The sequence below is a fragment of the Gymnogyps californianus genome, chromosome 7 (assembly GCF_018139145.2).
Source record: "Gymnogyps californianus isolate 813 chromosome 7, ASM1813914v2, whole genome shotgun sequence".
Classification (NCBI taxonomy): Eukaryota; Metazoa; Chordata; class Aves; order Accipitriformes; family Cathartidae; genus Gymnogyps; species Gymnogyps californianus.
Window position 1 is genome coordinate 4,642,182 of NC_059477.1, and position 22,244 is coordinate 4,664,425.

General features: G+C 36.9%; 1 protein-coding gene across 1 annotated transcript in view; it reads right to left on the minus strand.

The window, feature by feature from the left end:
* Positions 1-22,244, minus strand: part of SPAG16 (sperm associated antigen 16) — a 411,664-nt gene that overhangs the window by 327,471 nt on the left and 61,949 nt on the right. The gene's annotated exons all lie outside the window — the stretch shown is intronic.

A 22,244-nucleotide genomic window follows, 5' to 3' on the forward strand; every position in this document is an offset into this window, starting at 1 on the left:
TTAGTGAAGTATTCCAAATTCCATTTAATTTACTTAACTATGAAATGCATACAGTCAAGTTCTTACCGTTTAAGCCAGCAACAGCTCTTTAAAACGCTTATAAACATGTTCAAAAACTTGAATGCATGGAGGTTTATAAGAGAAATGAAAAATTAAGTGACTTTTCTGTAAAAACTTACATTGTATTGTTTTGTACTACTAGGTTATTTAAACATCAGTAATACAAAAAATAATTAATGAAGGAAAAGGTCACAGGGCCAAGTTCTACAGGACCTTTATCCAAGTTCTGTAAAGGCAGGGCCTTTCAATGAAAATAGATTTTTTTAAAAATTTTTTAAAAAAAGAGTTAAAAGTGAAATAAATTTTCACATATCCACTGACTAGCATATGACAGTTTATCACACTATATGACATTTTATTCAAGCCAAATGAAGCCTAAGGTAACACTGCTATGATACAGTCATAGGACTGGATTGCTTTCTGAAAAATCACAGGTGTAACAATGTACCAATGTTCTGGCTATCTACTCCAAACTGTAATTAAACTGACTTCTGTAGTGCTAAGGAAGACTGCTGTGGTTTATAATCAGTGGCCTTTACGAAACGTATGAATACACCAACATAACCTTACAAAACTCAAAAGCCTCCAACCTATAAAAGGTTAAAAAAAACCCCAAACAAAAAACTCGCAGATTAAAACATAACATGAATACATAAGCAAAAAATGCTTTCTCATGTAAGGGGCAAAAAGAAGAAATACATTCCTCTTAAAGGAATCAATAGAACAAAAAGGCAAAAGCCAAAAGATAGGTCATCAAAACATGAAAGACTTCAAAACTGGAAAACACAGGTTTGAATTTCAAACACAGTGAAAAGTCCTTAGCTAAAGTGAATTGCTGGCAGAAATGCTGTCTGGTTCTACAATCATAAAGTCAGAATTAAAATAATAGATTTTAAAAGCAACAGGAAAAAAAAATTCCCCTGGTTTTGAATTGCTCTCCACAGCAGCTTTCTTTTATTAGTTCTGTTTTTTGTTCATTTTTTTTTTTACTAGAGGAAAGGAATCTCATGTATTCAGTCACATTCAGTCACACAAAATAAGACTTAAACCAACAAACAAAAGGCAAAAAACAAGCCAATTCCACGAAACTTATCATATAAGAATCACCAACACTAGAATTGGCTTACTGCAAATAATCTCTGGTGTTTAAAGAGTTTATAGATTATAAGTAGGAGAACACTTGATTTGGGACTGCATATTCCTTACTCATACTACTGAATGACAGAACAAACTATTCTGCTTCTTAAAGCCACTGTCACCATTTCAAAAGCAACAGGCATCTTTCATCTGCAAGAGCAAGTCTCCAGATATGAGACTTCGGAGGACTTTCCTTTTAATGAAGTTAAGCAGAACTTTCATATTAATAGGCATTATAATGCCTTTATCAAACAGTCTTCCCCTCCAAACACACACCTGTATTATACAGGCAAGATACTACTTACAGAAAACTTGTATAAATCTTCAGAAAGCAAAAACTAAAGTCTATATAGCGTAAACTATCTTGTTAACAGATATTTTATCACCTGACTTTTGTAAGCTTTTCCATTTTCTCAGGATAAGCAGCTGAGATTTCTCAATTCGTATAGCTTTTGTGCCATTTAATTCACAGAAGTTCCTAAATGCCTTGAACACCCAATTTTTATAATGAAAGAGCTTTCATTTATCATCCAGTCACCTTCCACTAACACTATTCTATTACTTTCAAACGCAGTAAGAAGTATAAAACACTTTGTGGGTCTTGTAACAGCATGGAATGAGAACTGTATTAAAGCTGGTGCCTCTTGACCCAGAAAAAAGTACTCCCTGATTACACCTTTCACTTGGGGTAAGAACTGTCAGTCAGTCTGCTCAGCAAAAAAGCAGATCACTCAGGAAGCAGCAGGTATTTAAGACTTGCAAAGGGTTTGGAAACATGTGAATTTCACAGTAAATTAACATCTTAAATCAAGCTTAAAACTGGGTTCGTTATTTTCAAATCCTTCACTCAACTGAAAGGTTCTGCTGATGGTACAGGTGGGTCACAAAATCAAAGTTAACACAAAAATTAAATTCTAAATTTGGTGATAAAAGTTAAACCATAGTTGTAAATCAAAAGAGTATGAAAGTAACTGAGAGCACCTGAGAAAACAGCCTCATATGACTTCATTTCAGCAAACGTAGCACAGCTCAGCAAAGGGGTATCTTTTATCTCCATCAATGTGTGCTCCAAAGTATACCAAAAAAAAGATTTCAAGGCAGAAAGGACAGCAAAGAGCAGCTCCCAGTGCAAAATAAATGCTGAGGTGCTCAAAAATCCCACCAACCTGACTCTGTTCTTAACAAGGTGCTTATACTTGTTACAGCCGTATGTATCAGCGCTCCTTGTTCTTCTCTGCAGAACAGCATGATACTGTCTCAGAGAGTACTTGTCCTCAAGAGAGAGGAAAGCAAATAGTCACAAAGGAAGGACATATAAATGAAACTATTCGAGTTTCTTTAGTTTATCCATTTAACTGTAGCTTCCCCCAAACAGGGCAGAGCTAACAAAAAACCCAACCCAACCAACCAAAAAGAGGCCATAGAAAGAGTCACAAAGAGGTTTTACAGAACAGAAAAATCATCAGCAGGTAGAAAGGCAAAAAGAAGATGGATTAGTGTCTTCATCAAACTTCATTCTAAATTAGACTAGAATAAATTGAAGTGCTTGACATGCATTCCGTAGGAAAACTTGAGTCATTAAAAACAAAAAACAAACCGCCTTTGCAGACTACCACACAGCAAGATTCAGCTAAAAACTTCAAAATGATACACAAAGTAGAAGACCAGAAGAATTGATATATAAGACTTTGACAATAAACAGCAGAAGTAAAGAATATAAACTTTGAAAGACGTTGTAAGACATGCCTCTAAGCATTGTTCAGGTAGTCTCTGTATGTCAAAAAACCTGACATTACACTACACCACACAGTTTTTCCAAAGACAACAGTGATGACTGATTGGAAGTGATGAGAGTACAGATCAAGGCATGATTACAGTAATGTGGATGAATTTAAAGATCACATCAACAATTCACAGTCTATTTAATAGTAAATTAAGGATTAGAAGACTGCTTAGTTTACGACTGGTAAAGAATACTAATTTGTGCTATGGCTCAAAGTGGTAATCTTCCTGCCAAGATGCTGATTCGATGCGGAGGTCACAGAAGTCTAGACCACTAAATTTCCTAAAAGTGAGAAAAAAAACCCAAACAGTTCTCCCAAGTTAGCATAGGCCCAGTTTCTTGCTCAAACTGCCTCCAATATCACTCAGTCTGTCAGCCTGCTCAAGACTAGTGCAGATTCAATCCTCATATCTAAGTTATGAAGACTACCAGACGTATAGATAGGAGGGAGGATAACTCTCCAAATGATGTATGGAGTGCTTCTGTTCTTGGGCAAGTGTTCCTCTTAGGCTTTATTTTGAAACATTTCCCTCCCACTCAGTTATTTCTAAACTTTAATGTTATCTAAAAATTCTTTAATTTATATATTTTATGTAGATAGGGAAAATAAAATGAGTATAAATGGGTGGTTTATCTTTACCATGCCTCTTGTGAATTTCTGTCCTTCTCCCATCAACAGATAATGTTTACTCTAGTAAACTTTGGCATAATTTAAAATAGCATTAGTCTCAAAAGTCTTGCAGATCTCCAGCATTTGGAATGTTATTCTTCAGGGAACCCATTAATCTTCACAAAAAGGTCTCAAAGGGCTGTATTAATTAACAGATCCAAGTAATCTACAAAAACTGAAATACTGCCAAACCACTCTGCATGTACTCCCAGCTCATTAAAAATACCAAAATCCTCAGTTTAGCATGAAATAATTCCCACAGGACTTTCAAAAAAGCTTACACAAGTACGATATTTAAAAATAGTTTTAAATGCTAGGGAAATTTACTATGATTATTATCACAATTACACATAACAAGCCTTTCAGAGCTATGGTTCTAACGTAAATTATAACTGCTACTATGTGATAACGTGCTTCATTGGTTTGTCCTTTCCATATGGATTTTGTGCTCCTACTCCCCCCTGCTTTTTATAGAGTATTTTGTTCAATCTGTCCCAAAGAAAGGGATTGGCAAAGAAATGGCAAAAATGTAGAACAAAAGTTGTTTCTCCTGAACTTGAATTTCCGTAGCTACCAGAGCCACTCCTTGCACTCTAACCTGAAGCTTTCCTTTCAAGATTTGTGATACTGAGGAAGTCACAGCATATGTGTTATTAAAGTTACAGTTACCTGGAAAACGACAACACAGAAAAACCTCAGAGTCCTTTTCTGTTGTCGATCCTTCTCTCAACACAACCTTTACTAATCAATGGCCACAGCTGTTTGTTTAGCTATGCCAAATTTAACACATATACTTAAAAAGGTCCCAGTTATCTTACTGGAGGTCATCATCTTCATCTGACTATATTTTTTATTCATCACCAAAAATAATGGTATATAGTAGGTAGTTATACTTTCCAGTGTAAAAAAAGATAAAAATTCAACTTTCCCTCATCAATCCAATCACAAAAAGCATTCCTAAATTACTACAGAAACAGATGGAACCTTACACCATGATCGATATGACGTCTAAAGAGGATGAAGTGCTCAAGAAGTGATACTAAAATATGACAGGAACCAATCCTAAAGAGATGAGGAAGAAAACAAGGCCAAGTAGGGTATCATTTAAACATAAAAACAGTTTGAGAAGTACGCCCATGGATTAGAAATGATTTTTAAATACTTAGCACCTACTGTTCAATTCAGATGGCTCTTGAGAACTCTTATCAAAAGAATGCACTTGGAAAATTTCAATGACTATCCGAGTTATGCCACCATAGTCCCAACTTTATTCTGTTCAAACTATACCAACAGCAATACTTTGTCTTCTCCTTTCTCCTCCTTCCCCCACACCCCCAAGCATGACTGTGCACAACCCAGTTTCACCTGTGTCCAAAGTTCCCAACGGCAAGGTCACACGACTCTAACCTCATTACAAAATTCAGGCATTAAACTAAGCAGTTTTTCTTTACAATCTGTCAAAGATAAAACACGTCTTCTTTTTAAGAAAACCAACAAAAAACCAAAACCCCAGAAGACTTAAAAACCTTGTTTACCCCCATCATCTCTTGCTTTTAAGTCTTCTACTTCTTGAACTCTGTCTTGACTTTACTCTCTTGAGAGAACTTATTTACAGTACTTCTTTGTCTGCGTTTGACTAAAAGGTCTTTGGGTTGCTCCTTTCCACAAATACACACTTAAACTTGTATAATGGAATTATAAATAAGTGCAATAGTGCAGACTTTGTCACAGATTCACTTGAAAAGCACATTCAAGTACTCTATTGTACAGCAAGTTTAAAGTGCACAGAATATCACACGTACTGAAGTGTACCATTACGTCAGGATATGACACGCATTGCACTATAAGACATAGAATACTTTAAATACCTGAAACATGCACTGCAGTGTTTTGCTTTATACTATAACAACATGCAACACAAAATGGGGTTGAAGGACACTTCAGTACCGAAGGTACCAATTATCATATAAGCAGCGTAAACCCATATGTCACTATATAGCTAATGAGTTAAAATTAGTCCCCAAAAACTATTCAATCAAGCATTACTGCTTCATTTTCTGAGGCACACTGAGTTCCATGCATGTTTAACTGCTTGCCAGTACACCAGGATACAGCATTAAAACTTTTTTTTTTCCATTTTTTCCCTGACTATTCAGAAACCCAGGGAAGTTATTTTTAGACAGAAAACTCTCACTGATCTCAATGGCCATCAATCTTTCTTCATTTACTGTTGTCTTGTTTGTCCTTTCCCTGCCACTATCTATCTTCTGAGAGGTAACTGATCCATTTAAACACTGGTCAAAGCACAGAAAAAGTTTCCTTACCTAACTCCCCCTGAAGCCAGCCAGGAACACTGCAGTTAATATTGTACTTCAGAGTAATTAAAGGATGCTACATAATGTAGTTTGAAAAACTACATGGAACTGCACCAGAAATATTTCTGATTGGGTGAAACAACAAGTGCTACTCATTTTTGATGGGTGCTTTTGGAAACAGCTATATAAATAGGCACATATTTTACTAAGACATTTTTATAAGGAGGGGTACATGAAAATAACAGTGCTTGCAAAAGCACTACAGTATCTGGTAGCCATCGATTCCTGTAAAATTTTACCAACCACCTTAAAGATATCTTAAAAGTTGATTTACAGTTGTTTAGACAGCAGAATTATGAGGTTTGGTTTCCCAGTACTTTCAATTCATAACTCTGAAACACATGGAAAAAACCAAACAAATACCAAACAGAAGCACAGGGACTTCATTGATTTTAAGTTTAAAAAACCAAACATATTTTAATTAAAAAAAACTCAAAAAGAAACTGTAACTACTCTACAAATGAGACCAATAAATTAATCTGAATGAGTTGACTTGATGTGCCTACACCAGGGATACCACACAGCTACACCACAAAAGCAGCAGTCGCTCACCTCAGACCCCTATGCTCTTCAAAAGCTACAGAAACTACTCCTATTACCTCGCATGGTCTTGAGGTTTGGTTTGCTTACCAAGCATTTGGTGTCAGAGTACTTCTCTAAAATATCAGGTAAAAGAGATAAAAGAGTGTTCTGTTGAGGTAAGTAACTAATACAGCGAACCACAAAGCATACAAGAGCATAACAACAACAGGGCACCATTCAATAGCAATTTACTGCTATTAAGATCTAGCAATGACACAATGAGCATGAAAACAACAAAAGCAACATGAAGACTCTAACCCACATTACTCGAACACCAAGAACAAACGAGAAAAGTTCAATTGGTAGCAAAAGATCAGTTACTAACCAGAAGTTGGTGTTAGAAAATAATCTGCATTCATCTGCTGAAGAAAACAATTTATCAAGTAGAGACTAAAATATTCTTACCCAGCGAACCACACCTAAATTTAATAAACCAGTATTTTGGGCTTGTGGACATTTTTGCTTTGTTTTTTCCGGGTCAGCCTTAAGACACTTCCCACGGCCGCCTCTACACCGGAGTGTTACAGCCACTGACACCCACTTACCTACCTCCAGCCGCGCCGCCAGGGCCCTCCCGCACCGGGGCTATCCCGGCTGCCGCTGCTGCTGCTGCCGCCCCCGCCCGGCGCAGGCACCGCGGGCGGGCGGAGCTCTGCAAGGGAAGCGGTCGGGTAATTAGTTAATTAATCTTGCATGAAAAGGGGCGGGGAAGCTTGGGAAAAGTCAAATAAGTAAACAAATAGCCCCTCCTACCTCTTTCACAAGTCCACTCTGGAATAACTGGGGCAGTTTTGGCAGGGTTCTCGGCCAGCAGGGAAAAAACAGCCAACAAAGCCCCACAATATTAAGGCTTATATGTCTGTTTCAGAAAACCATTTTAGGTGCGTGGTTGTGTAACTTCCCAACTGATAGCAATGTTTAGTGAAAAATTTCTTCGAGCTGTGCATTAGAAAGAAAGGAGCTTTTCCAAGGCCCCCGTTGTGAGGGGAGGCAAGGCACGGCACCCGGGCTGCAGGCTCCGTCGGCAGCCAGGTGAAGAGGTCTGTTGCTCACCATAACAGCGAAAAGAGTTTTGACCAGTATTGGCGTGGAGGGCTCGCTCTCTTCCGTAACTGCTACTTCTAGGATGTGGAAGAAGTTGTCATGCAGTTCTAGATAATAAGGCGGTGGGGGGTTATTTTTTCTTTATTTTGTTCTTCTCAAACCTCTGCCATTTCAAAGACTATTTTAAAAGGAAGATGTTTTTGAATATCAGCTAGGAACCCAGCCCAGATATTTTCCTTCAAGCACAGGCTTGCTCTTTTCAATACAAGAAATTAATGGAAAATATTTAAAATAACCTGTTTGTGAATTAATTTTTTAATCAAAATTAAAAATAAAGCAGGTAGAAAACCTGTCTGCAGCTACAAGGACAACTGCAAGCTATAAATTTTAATAAAGCAAATTGGTTTTGTTTTGGACAGCCTCTGCCTAAAACATGCCATTTCACATACAGATGGTTTTATTTTTAAGGAAAAAAAAAACAACTAAGCAAATAAATATCAACAGTACAGAAGCTCAGTCTGGAAATAGCCCTGATAAATGTAGAAACTTCGGTTTCCAGTGTTGCAGTCCATTAACTTTCATGACTATGAACACTCACAAAGAAACAAGGATGATCGTAGCCTTAGACAGACATTCACCTGGTTGACATTCTTATTTTCAAATGCAAATGTCTATGTCCCAGGGACTGGAAATGGAAATCTCCATCAATTTTGTTTTGATTATAAGTTAGAGTTACAAGTCTAATTGTTTTGAAATAAGAAAATAAAAAGATACAAGGAAATCTGGCAAGTACTATTCTAGCATTTAGTATCAATTAGTGTAAAATGAAAATCAAGATGTCCTTTTGTCTGGTTTGACAGATGCAGTTTGTTACCTGCTTACCTCAGTAGACACTCTGTCCTACATTGATGACTGAAAAATCTTAACATGAATTTAATGATGTAGTTTAAGACTGAACTAAAAACTCCATAGATTTTCAAATTTTAGCAACATCTACAATTGGGATAAGATTTTCAGAATACGCTGAGCATCCCCAAGGAAATCTAGTCATTTTGTCCAAGTCTCTACATGGGAATTGGTCTCTTCTGAAATATGGAGGCTTGTTTATACACCTGCATAGTAGCTGCCGAAAGCTGGATCTGAATTAGAATTTGAGCACTGAAGTGATATAGGAAGTTTGTCCCTGAAGCTGAGCACAGCCCCTGAAAATTTCCGCGTTAGTGAAACCATTCAAGTACGATTATTCTGCCATATATCTGCTCCGTTTCGTAGTTCCCAAATCCCTAGTTAGGGATCCCTTACTCCTCAGCTGATCTGCACAGAACCTAGTGTAGGTAAGAAACACAAACCAACGTGATTTGATGATGATGCTCAAGGAATTTGCTAGTTTTCTGCCAGTCCTAATTAATTATAACAGCAGCAATTAAAGTCTGTTTGGTAAATAAAGCCATAACCGTAACTCATCACTGTCATACATCTTTCACCTGCTCGTAAGTACTTGTTGCAATACAAGGACACACCATCATTCTTGCAGCCGGGAGAAACAAACCACAAGCACCCATTACAGACAGTGCACAGCCTCTTGTGTTTATAGCATCTCCTTCAAAACCAAGTTTTAAAATCTATCACTGAATTCCTGGCAGTGGTATGTTATTCCAAGCTCTGTTAACTATAGCAAGAAGTATGTAAATTCTTGGCCTAAAATACTACTACAAAAATTGGCATCAGATACAGAAGTGAAACTACTGAAAAGTTGGGGTTTTTTTAAAAAAGGCAAACTTTGGTAAAGCACTCTAAATATAAAGGATTCTCTATCACTTGATTTTCCAACCAATTGTATTTGGACATTTTATAATACAATGCTGGAAATTCTCCAGGGAGATAGTTCTGAAAGATTAAGAATGGAAATCAGAAGTAGAGGAACATGGAAGGAATTGTGTTGAGAACAGGCCAACAGGTGAAACAAACCTTTAAAAGTTAGTTTCGGCATTTCAAGTCATAAACCCAGGGGAATTTACTCTCCTCCCATAGGACTTGAATATGTTTTTCAACATTTTTAAAACTTCACCTTTCAAACTGAGTTCAGCTCTTTCTTTTTCTGTTAATCTTATCAGTTGCATAACTCAAAGTGTGTCAGTACTGATTTTTCAGAATTTACCATGAAGAAAATATTGAAATTAAAATGGAATAAAAAAATCATCACTAGGAGTGGCAAAATAAATGAAGCAATATGTATATTTTATGAGCACGTTCAATTTGTACGCTTTTGTCTATGAAAAAGATGAAATGTGAAAATACACAGGCACACCTGCAAGTAGGACAGTAGCGGAAGCGTGGAGTAATTCCCATAATCTGATTTGTAAGGAAATCAAAAGGTCAGCATTTAGCAATCATACCAGACATTTCGAAAATACGGTATCTTAAATTTCATTCAATTATAATTCTGTCTTGAAAGTACAGCTCTGTAATATACTGTATTTTCAAGTGCAAAAGAACTGGCACTTGTTCAAGAATGCAGAGCCCAAGATACTGAAGTTGTAACCTTGGAGATGCTTTTTCTAGGCAGTTCAGACCACCTCGTAGTGTGCCGTCACAAGGGAGTGCTGTCTTACCTTATCTTTTAGGCAGGCACACCTGGTAAGTGTAAAGAAAAGGCAATCCCCCGTTATTCTGAGCACAGAACTTTGTCCTGTGTCCTGACTCATCTTCACGCAGAGTGTACAAAATTGGCTAAGACCATTTTTTACGCTTTTTCTTTTCCACTGTCCTGGGCAAAAATCTAGAATTGTGTGTCTGTGTGAAATAATCCCAACCATTTTGTGACAATTTAAAGGTTATTCCATAACATGCAAAACATAGTATCTGAAAAAACTCTATAATGGATATTAAAAGTTAAGCTTCATCTTAACCATATTGAAGCACAAATGATGTGAATGTTGTGAAGAAACACTTCGTATCATTCTTGTAGTGACTCCATCAGTTCGGTTTTCACAGATATTTCTCCTTATTGCTCTTTTGTACTTATGAATTTTCAGTCAACAGTGCAGCAAGTTTGCCCGCAATCCCATAATTCTTTTTTTTTTTTGGCCTGCTGGATATTTACTCACTCAAACACAAGAGTAAATACACCTATTTTCTTCTTTAAATTTCTTATGTTTGTGTTGCTTTTCTTCAGAGACACTGCAGCTACTATAGTTCAAGTACTAGATTCATTTTAATAATTGAAAATCTCCTTTAAAAATATTTAGATAGTGAAAAAACAACTGAAGATTTTTTTTCTAAACTTCAGATATTAACATCCCACAAGAAAAAACACCAATATGAGATTTTTCCAAGCCAAAAGGATTAGCAGATAGAGTTACACAAATAGAAACTGCCATCTTTACGTACCTCTGTGTTAGTGTTGTATCTCTAAATCATACCAACCATAAATACCCAAAACCTTTAGTGATTTTACATTCAGGTTATGAAACTGGCCTACAAATGAATGGTAGGTGATTTCAGTTTCTATTACCTCAGCCAATAAAAAAGGAATCATTAGTACAGTAGGTTTCTAATACACGCACAACATCTTTTCATAGGTCAGACTAAGAATAAGGAAAGATCAGAAGCATTACTAGATCAATTTACAATTTCTGATAGTATCAAAGAGAGTGAAAAGTACTTTATGGTATTAATTGCAATGCATTAAATGTTTTGGCAAATAGAATTCCTCATTAAAACACAGCATGTGCAACCTCACACTATTTCAGAGTAGCAACTGATTTTTGTACATTATGCGTTATTCTTGTATTGATGTAAATCACTTCTATATATTTAAAATATATAAATTTTAATTTAGCATTATATTTTTATTATGTTCCTCTTCCTTTTTCTCCACCACAATGTATTATGCATTGAATACACTCTGGTTCTCAGAAACATCATTCAGCAATGCGCCTTACTTTCCCAGAAAACAAACTGCTTATTATAGGCTAATTGTATACACGTTGCTGACTCCGATATTTAGAAAGTCTTGATGTGACTGCCTAAAAACTTTACTTTTAAAAAAAATTTACTTTTTCCAAAGATATATATTTCTTTACATGGAGAAATTCATTGCCAAATGCTAGAAAACTTAAAAACTGACATATGGAATCAAAACAAAGCTTCTTAGATAAACACTTCCTTCCACATCTCTCGACAAAGAGTAGTCCTGAATGGGTGCTAAAAATACAATAAAAACGTAAAGGGCTTTTCAGCGTACAAGAAAATTTCAGTATTGTACATTAATTGAGGATCTTTTTGCAGATAACCATTTAGAATTGTATCAAAGTCAATGAAGTGTCAAGACAGATATTATTCACCTTTTAGAAACCCTGGAATTTAGCATTTTTCTATTCTAAAATAGATTGAGCACTTTTTAAAAACAAAAACAAAACCACAAAACCACACTTCCACAATGTGAATTCCCTCATGCAAATTAGTATCTTTTTAAAGCTCACCAATATATTTAATTTCAATAAAATCTCAATGTCTTGTTCACACTTTATACATTTATAAATAAGCTAGTTTTCAAAATAACTTTCTTTAAAAGTTAGCACTTCATCCCATATGACAACTGTCAAAACAATTTATTTTCTTTTTTATAAATTACATTTGTTCAAAATAAGCACACTTCAATTAAATATTTAGTTATTAGTGTATTTGGTGTTCAGAATAGTTGGATCACCACAGGCTGACTGTTTCCAGTTAAACACTTATCAGAAAATTATTAACCCAATCTATTCAACCCCTTTCTTGTCCACAGACTATTGGGAATAAAAAGACAATAAACCAAATTTAGTAGAGCTGACAGTTACCAGGCATCATACCTTTCGGTCTATGGAGAATATGCAAGAGCCTTAATAAAGTTAAGACAGTATCCTTCTACAATCATGTTTTTGTAAACAAGTACTTCCAGGTTTTTCTGCAAAGTCTGCTTCAAAAACTATGAAGGTAACTAGTAAAAAACCCCATAAATACTATATGCTTTCCTTCTGTTGACCTTCCCTGAAAATCTTCTGTTTTTCTGTTAAAGATGCTTGTTCACTAACAAAATTACAGAGGCACCCAGCTCATCTCAGGTGTGCGCACCATAAAAGAACACAATATGACTTCCAATTATTACTGCTATGGTTTCAAGCTGCCCGTTAAAGTGATGGCCAATGCCTTCCCACAGGAGTAATCACTTGTGGCCAAAGTTGCACACAAAGCTAATGAGAAATAAAAAGACTTCTTAAGACTATGATAGCCAAAAGCTTAGAGAAAGGAACAGGAAGGAACATTTACCAGGGAAAAAGTGAGTGGGGGGAAGAGGCAAATGTGGAGCTAAGGGAACCATTTACTTCTCTTATTATTACTGTGTTAAGTAGAAAAACCTACAAATGAGGTTGAAAGGGTCGTAGCCAGGAGCTGTGCATTCATACCGTCGCTGCAGCAAGCCCTCACAAAGCTTATCAAAGCGTGATCCACACAGTTCTCACTGATTATTCACGGAGAGCTCACTTTTTCTCCTTATTAAACTGCATTACAGGGAGCTAAACTACATTTGACATTTTCCTATGAGTACTTCTTCCACATAAACTGCATTAAAGCTGTTACAGAGACTGTACAATAATGAACAGACTGAAGTCCATGAAATAATCTCTGTTACAATGTGGGCCTTAATGCAGAAAGAAATTAAGAACTTAATTTCTATAGGAAACAGTGATACTCTGAAATTGAAGGTTAAAGCACTGAACTGTGACTCGGAAGACATGAGTTTAATTTCTGGACCTTCCACTTAGGTAATCTTGCAGGAATTATTTCACATGAGGATAATACCACCTCGCAGGACTGTTGGGGAGATAAATGCGTGCATGAGGTCTCAGCTAGCAGGATAGTCAGAGCTGTATGAGCACATACACAGATATATATGCCTACTCTGTCTTCACTGTGCATTAGATCTAAATTAAATCTGCGCTGCCCACTGCAGCACTCTTCACTCCTTGACTCAGCTTTTGAGTTTCCCATGCTGGCACGCACAGCTTAGGCTGCAGGCATCCACAATTCTGAGAGCTGCTCGAGCCCAGGCTGCCTTCCACAAATCTCATCCAGCTGCGCCCGAGACAGCACCAGGGCCTCTGGAGAAAGGACCTTGGTGCCAGTCTGTGTGCCTGACATCAGCCACACGTGCTTTCACAAGGACAGAGACACAGCTGCGGCAATAAGCCAGACAAAGCATATTCTTCCCATCCCTTTGTAGGTGTTGTTAGATGTACCCACCCCACTTTGAGGCTTTAGGGTTATTTGTCACTTGTTGTGATGAGAACTTCATTTATTTGCAGTGTAAACACACCATTTTATTTCTCATCAAGGCCAGCAAAATGCCTTTTCAGTCATGGGGGAAAAAAAAAAGGCATTAATGCAAGCATTTACAAAAGGAAATTACTTGAATTTCCTATATTGTAAAGATAGAGATAAATTTATTAACAACATTAATTTAATCCTAAAAAGCTTGACAGGATGTATCAGATAAAGCTAACAGTTTAAAACACCACAAAAAAAAAAAACTTGCTGCAGGTGTACAGATGGATCTGTCCAGAGTGACCCAGGCAGAGTTGCTCTTGTTTCTCCCTTGTGTCACGAAGATGCAGAGTGACTCTTGTTAATTCTACATTTAACCGTCTCTTGCATTAGCTCCTTCAAACACATTCAAAGGTTGTTAAAATGGGGAGAGGGGACATAAAATAGGAGAAACAGGAATTTCTTTGCATATATATAAGGAGATAGGGATCAACACACGCTTCCACTCATATTTCTTCTACTTTTGAAAAAAGGCAGAATTTGAATATTTCAAAAGAGGCAGAATTGAGTATTTCAATATTTCAGGACACACAAAAATCCAATCCCGCAACTACATTGTCTACACTTATTCAGCAGACATTAAAATTAATAGCACATACATCTAAAAGTATTATTAGATATATATAATTTCTACATGTTTATGTATGTGGTTTTGTGCATTTCTATATATAATTACATCACAGAATGTTTGAGACTGGAAAGGACCTCTGGAGGTCATCTGGTCCAACCTCCCTGCTCAAGCAGGGCTACATAGAGCCAGATGCCCGGGACTGTGCCCAAATGGCTTTTGAGTATCTCCAAGGATGGAGACTCCACAACCTCTCTGGGCAACCTGTGCCAGTGCTCGGTCAGCCTCACAGCAAAAAAGCATTTCCTGATGTTCACAGGAACCCTCCTGTGCTTCAGTTCGTGCCCATTGCCTCTGGTCCTGTCACTGGGCACCGCTGAGAAGAGCCTGGCTCCATCCTCTTTGCACCCTCCCTTCAGATATTTATATACCTTAATAAGATCCCCCCAAGCCTTCTCTTCTCCAGGCTGAACAGCCCCAGCTCTCTCAGCCTTTCCTCGTACGACAGATGCTCCAGTCCCTTCATCGTCTTTTTATGGTCCTTCGCTGGACTCTCTCCAGTATGTCCATGTCTCTCTCGCACTGGGGAGCCCAGAACTGGACCCAGCACTCCGGGGGTGGCCTCACCAGTGCCGAGTAGAGGGGAAGGATTGCCTCCCTCGACCTGCTGGAAACACTCCTCCTAATGCAGCCCCAGATACCATTCACCTTCTTGGCCGCAAGGGCCCCCAACTTTCCGACAAGTTGCTTTCCAGCTGGACGGTCGCCAGCATATACTGGTGCCTGGGGTGGTTCCTCCCCAGGTGCAGGACTTTACAGTTCTCTTTATTGAACTTCGTGAAGTTCCTGTAGGCCCATTTCTCCAGCCTGCTGAAATCCCTCTGGACAGCAGCATGACCCTCTGTGTGTCACCCACTCCTCCCAGTCTGGTATCACCTGCAAACTCGCTGAGGGTACACTCTGCCCCAGCACCCAGACCATTAATGAGGAGCTTAAGCAGGACTGGACCCAGTACTGACCCCTGGGATACACTGCTAGTTAGTGGCCTCCAACAGGGCTTTGTGCCACTGATCACTTGGCCATTCAGCTAGTTTTCAATCCACCTCACAATCTGTAAAAAAAAGTCACACCTAGATAATAGGGGACTGAGTATTTTTATATGCAGGTGAGACTCACTTTCTTCATCTTTGACCTCAGTGTTATATATAAGTTGAAGAAATAATTAAAGCTTTGGCTTTTGAAGAACAATAACGGAAAAGGGATATCTGCAGTTCTAATAAAAAAGTTAATTCCTTATATAATAAGTCTTTGAAAGGGCCAATATTATAAATTATTTGCTTACAGAATTACAAGGACATAAATTGGTTTTAATGGAATGTCTAAGATCTGAAAACAAGGGCCTTCTCTCCTAAAGATATTTTTAGAAAGGTGCTCTTTTGTCTCAGCCAAATTATATAAATGTTTTCAAAGTGCTAACATGAAAGATCACATGCTGGGATGGTTAGTCCCAGGGAAATACACATGCCTCAGGGTTCCAGAGCAGTTTGATAAGGAAAACAAATTCCATTCTGGAGCTAAATCTTAACTGTCAGAGATATAGCTTTGAAATTCACACTTTAAAAGCCCCCAAATTTCCTTTTAACAGTCATGGACTGGAGTCTGAAGCAGGCAATGGAAATGAGAATGAGTAAGATACAAAGTGAACAGAAAAAAACCCAGGTGGCTTCTGAATCACAGAAGTTGGAAGGCAGGGAGCGTCATACTGCCCCAGCAATCCATGGGAGACATGCTCCAAAAAGCTTCAAAATCTGCTATGCTGGAGCTAAATTGATCAAAATGGCTACAGCATGAGAGGTTAGGATATGCAGTAGCTACCTTGTACGTCATATTCCTTTACAAACAGGTATAATTTCCATAGGAAAAATTAAGCAGCAGCTAATGTTGCTAATGCAAATCTCCAGTTCACTGTGGCTACTCATGCAAGAAATCGGCACACGATGGCACAATTAAAAAGTTTTACTGTTAATGGAAAAATGTAGTTTAATAAAAAAATATCTTTTCTAATGCCCTAGGGAGGCAAGAAGAGGGTTTAATAATTAATACGGATTTTTCTACCTCCCTAAATTTTTCTTCTTTGACAGGAAATTTCACCACATGAATTTTGGACTTTGAATCCTCTGTTTTCTAGCTTGTGTTATACAAGGACACAATATGATTCATATGACTGATCACCTTTTGGTAGATGGATCCTATTTTCCTTGGCATCGTTCAGACATGCAACAAAATGACATTACTTCACCGTCTCTAAGACAACACAGAGATGGAAACAAATGGGCAGAACAGAGGAAAAAGGGAGACAACATTCATCAGTATGACAGGCAGCAGTCTCAGCAAACCGTCAGGATAACAGTTGTCAGAACTCTACAGGCATCACAATAAAGAATATCAAGGAGTGACAAGAAAGACTATGAGAAAGTTGTTTTCAGATGTTAATACAGAGCTCTTTCCAAATGGGAGGGGCAACAGAAAAAAATTACCATGACATTTGCTTAAAAATAGTCTGCACTACTTCTGTTACTTTGTTTATACCCAACACAATCTTAATCGCCTGCTCTTCCTATAAGCAACTCCATGAAAACAGAAGTTTAGGAATGAAATAGAAAACTGGGAGGTACGTCTAAGAGGGACTAAAACAGTACAGCCCAGATATCAAAGGTTGAGCGGCACAACAAAATGTATGGTTCTTCACACTACTGCCAAATTCTCTCTGCCTCACCACCTTACTATATAAATGGAAAACTTGAAACTCTGAAGAGACAATGCAGATCAGTATAATCGCATTGTACAGCAAACAAGACTGTAACCGATTTCAAAAGTTGAAATGTCAACACTCACAAAGAATTCTTTCCTGCAAAGATTATTCCTCTGTGTGCATGTGTATGTGCATCTGTGTGTACATATGTATTTATACGTTAAGAAGGAGAAAATAGAGTAGAGGGGAACTAAAGAGGGCAAGAGTACAGAGTTTTACAATCCTTTCTGTGCAGTCTTACCTCCATAACTTTGCACAAGGCACTACAAGATTGTAACTTTAATTTCAATTTGTGAATAAGTCTCATATAATCATCTACACAATTTTATCCTGCAAGTCAATTTGCATGGTTCCCAAGGAGATAAGTTTTTTAAAATCTTCTCTGGAATGCACTGATAAAAAAAAAAATGGAGGAAACCAGTATAATAAGATATAATGATGAATTAGTCCCTATAGAAAAGTTATCTTTTACTGAGCCCATCAGGAAAGCCTAGATAATCACTAAACATTTTGTATTTGCTTTTCTTTATTATCTCCAGCTTCATATTTTTACTGTGCCTAGGCAGAGCATTTGCGATTCTCTTTTTTCTTTTACAAAATATCAAACAAGGATAAAGGATTTGGGAACATCAGATTACATGTAAACAAGAGTAATATATGATACATTTTCTATTTATGCAGGCATACTTACTAGGTAAAGCATCCATTTAAATTATTACGCCATATACTTTACAAATTCTACCCACAATCGTAAGTGGTATTTTTACTGCAATTACTATACATGATAAATATCAAATAAGCTTTGAATGGAGAATTGTAACCTTTGTGTGTGAGGCATAGGAGAGAAGGAGGAGGACAAGACAACAACATCTTAAAAAATTAACAAAAAAGGCAAGAAAAGGTGATGGAGCCTTTACTTATCATTCTGCTTGAGTTAACGGGTATTAAAAAAGGTCATAATTAAACTGCAAATAGCCAGTATTTTCACAACACTAACTTTCTGATCTGAGATTTAAACAAGAGAAATAGAACCATTTTCTACCTACAAAATACATTATATGCTAAATATAGTATTGTAAATTACTGCTGATTTTTCAGCTGCATCTCAGATAAGCATCTCTCCGAACTAATACATGACATTTTCCTATTTTCCAACACTGTACTAACCACTAAAAATGCACTGAATAATGTTTGCATGGGCATCTTTCTTTTCCCAAGTGAAGACAATATAAACCATGACAGATGTAGTATTGCATATGGTGACTGTAGAACTACCTTCCATGGAAAGCCATGCAAACCCCTTGGGGTTACAGGAAAGATGCAGAGAGCAGATGAGCAGAAAGTGAACAGTAAGCAAGTAAGATTGGGAAGATCATTTATGCATTATAGATCTTATAGTGATTCTTGTAGGCAGAGTAAGGTTTACCAGGATATTTACAAGGACACTGGAGAAATGTGAGCTTAATGCAGAAGAGGGATGCCTATGTGATGATTTCAGAAGTGGGAAACATTCAAGCTGAGCAGAAAACAAACATCGTTTCCCAAGGGATTCCCCCCCCCGCAAGTAGGCGTTTCAATGAATACTGATGAAGGTCTAAAGAACTAATCTATATCAGCTTTATTGCATGTAAAAACTGTGAATTTGGATTTGCAGGTGCTCCAATTTCTAGAGAAATGTAAAGGAACCTAGTAATATACATACACAAACCAGATTCTGTTCTGCCTTTTTGATACACTGGTTCTGGTGAGAAAAACCTAAATCATAAAAAAGCAAATTTGGTCTCCTAAGTCAATACAATGTTTTCGATCTAGCCTATGAACTACAAGAAACAATTAATTCTCATCTAGTGGATACTGATTTCCACCTTCTGTCTGTAAAATCAAATAGACAATCATAATTACTATAAATACATTTAGTGAAAGTTCAGAATTTCATTAAATGGTCCATTTTTATTTAATTCCCTATACAGAGAATCTAATCTAAGTCATTCTTCTCTGAAAAAAATCTCGATTTATGCATTTAATAACCTCTTGGACTTCCAAGGAAAGCCAGATTCAGGAGTGAATAGCTGCTGTGTGAAACTAAAAATGATAACCCAAGCTCTGTGTGCACTAGCTGTGTGCCTTGAGATTGCATTCTATAGCATCTAATAAGGTATGAGCTCCATTTGAAGCTCTTCCCAAAAAACCAGAGTATTCACAACTTCTCTCCCCTCTTTGAAATCTTAGCCACCGGCAGCCAATAGGGTACTAAAAGTGACCCTTTCTGCAACACAGAGATCTGTTTTCTTGAAACACATGGGAACCTCAGTACTTCTGAGTCTGTTATTCCTCTGTCAAAGTTGTTTGAAATTGAGCAGCTTGTTAAAAAAACCATACTGTAGGACATGCTGTCAAAAAAAAAAAAGCAGCCTACCTTTAGCAAACCAGGCTACAATATAGCCTTTAACATTAACAAGAGAAACAACAGTCAGTCTTTCTTTTCAATCACTTGAAAAGATTAATTTTAAGTAGTGGTATTCAGATAGGAAAACCTCTTTGTTGATTTAAATGACTATAAATTTTAAATGCTTTTTTCAGACACAGTTAAACATGTAGAAACTACGATCCACCATGTACACAAAGAGATTTTTAAGCAAATGAAAAGTTCAATTACATTGTTTACATTTTTCTAGAACACTTTAAAATTCTTTTGTTCTTTGTATGCTTTTATATTTTTACATTTTTTAAATAAGCATTTCAGTTAATTTTAGAGCACTATCCCAGGCTCTCACTTTCTTTAAAGCATTATCTTTACATGGAAGTCAACATCGTATTGCCAGTATATGAAATTAAATACACATCCTCACTGGGTTTTTTTCAGTTTAGTTGCTGTTTCCCCAAGCAAGTTCTAAAGTGTTTCCAAATAAGTTTAAAGACATCCAATTTATTTTTATTCCAGTACATTGCTTTCTCAAGTGGCATTGTATCCTTAAGGTGTGATATCCAGTTATTAACTGTAGAAAATACTTAGAATTCCCCAGCGCATAAGAGTACCTCTTCTAGCAACAACTAGAAGCACTGGATATAAGATATAAAAATATAACTCAAGAGAGATAAGGAAAACAAGGAATAGTCTTACATGAACATGTATGATACTTATCTGTTATAGTTCAACTATAAGATAACAAAAATTTAGGTAGAGATGTCCTTTTTTTGACTAGTCTATGAGCTTTTACTACTTACAATTACATATTATATATTTTAACATTCACAAGTAGCTTGCAACAACATTCAGAAGTAATTTGCAACTCAAACCTGGCTTCCTACTACAGGTAAAGGCAAACTTTTAACAAGGCGAACAGTAACATGAAAATTACTGTAGACTTGCCCCTCTGTAGCCCATCACGCATGTAAATCTTGTGATGATGTAGCCTGTAAAGGTTACATTTTGATCATTATTCCACGTGATTCACTGAAAATCTTGCCAACTGTGGAATTGTCTTCCTCCTCCTCCAGAGTGATTTTTCTTTTCTTTTTTTTTTTTTTTAATTTAAAACCACACACCACTCTTGCATCTAGTGTTCTTCAGGTAAGCCCAATAACCCACCAATGGGTGGATTTACTACAGCCTCCTCAGAGCAGCAGCACAGAGACACCAGTTGCAAGCTTTCTTTCCTGATTGGACCAATATGACTATACAATACAGGAGATAATTATTCAAAATATTACCTTACGAATACAGGCTAGGTATTAGCCAGACAGAAAACCAGAACCGAGCATCTGAGAGACTAAGCAGAAGCCTGCCCAGCTAGGCCAAAACTCAAAGCAGTACGGCGGATATTAATTACAAAATATGAACAGCCACTTGAAGAAAGTATTTGTGACCTTTGCATTGTAATTATTTAATGTGTAAATGTTGTTTCCATTGTCACAGACAAGTTTTACCTTACACCCACATCAGTGTGTTCTAATTTGTGCCACTGCTTTCCTTGGCTCTAACTTTGTGTACTGTTTATACAGTGTACTACTCTATTTCTTCACAACACTGATTTTTTTAACAAGTCAGTCAACTATCAAACTCAATCTGCATGAGAATTGCCCAAGTTTTTTGACTTTTAAAACATAACTACATTGGATTATGTTTCTGGGACGCAACAAGAAATTAAGCTTCTAAAATTAAGTGCAGGAATACAGCCTTTCTTTAGGGATATACCTTCAGAAGTGGTATGCAGTGGTATTACTAGCAGTCAGAGTGCAGTAAGAACAGCATCAAGCTACATAAACTTTATCTGAATGACAGAAGTATTGATTGTTTTTAAAGTTAATTTAAAAACATATTCAAATCTAGACAGTGTATCAGAATTGTCTGAACTTTGCTACTAACTCTAACTTTTTTTTTTTTTAAATATTATGTTTATTCTTCCTCAGCTGCAGCTAGCAAGCCCTGAAACGTCATTGCTTACAGGCTATTTGCACGCTCAAGCTAATCTAAATTTAAACTCTTCTAATTTTTGACCCAAGGGAATAAACTGCAATCAAATACAAACTGCAAAAATATTCAGCATTATAATTCAGTTTCCTGGAACCTGAGTTTATAGTCATCTCTGGTTCCCATTTTTGTATCTACTAACCAAATCCCACCCTTCTTACATAAAAGATGAATCTCATAATCTGTAAACAGTTCTGCCCAGGTGTTTTACTGTATTCACGCTCCCACTAAATGTCATGGACATTTTTTCCACCTTCACATTCTTCAGAAAGAATGTCCCCGACTGCTGCCCATAGTTGTCCAGAAATTTACTTAAACCAAATGCTTCTCAATGACCTGTTCAAAAATAAAACTCAACATGTACATAACAATAAAA